This window comes from Hyposmocoma kahamanoa, unplaced genomic scaffold, assembly GCF_003589595.1.
Source record: "Hyposmocoma kahamanoa isolate Upper Pololo Valley unplaced genomic scaffold, ASM358959v1 78, whole genome shotgun sequence".
In the NCBI taxonomy this organism is placed as follows: Eukaryota; Metazoa; Arthropoda; class Insecta; order Lepidoptera; family Cosmopterigidae; genus Hyposmocoma; species Hyposmocoma kahamanoa.
The window spans coordinates 3,456,424-3,456,910 of NW_020653945.1; positions in this window are offsets into that span (position 1 = coordinate 3,456,424).

The window sequence follows — 487 nt, forward strand, 5'->3', positions numbered from 1 at the left end:
CAAAGATCGAACACTCAGAAAAAACACTCAGAAAAAATTCCTTCGAAGGAATTTCTGAGTGTTTTTTCTGAGTGTTCGATCTTTGTATTAATAATTATAACAAACTAGTGGAGTAGTTTCACAAAAAATAATTGAATATAAATTCAATAAAAATTTAATTAGTTCTTTTTTTTAAATATTTTTATTTATGGACCGTGAAATAGTGGCGCTGTTAAATTAGGTAAAATGTTATATTTTCTTTAGAAAAAATGAATATTAAATAATTGTTGTCTAAATTGTGTGTATAACAACTTAAAAACAGCAAAGTGCCAATTAACATGACGATCATGTTTTTGAATAAATACTTTCCTTACCGATTATTTGCAAAGAGTGACATTAACTAATTTATTTTTTAAAAGGATTTTTGGCTTAAGTACAAGTCCTTTGAGTCTGGTCTTCATTTAATTTTCGAGATCCTCATTGAATATTTTCTATTGTGTTTTTAATG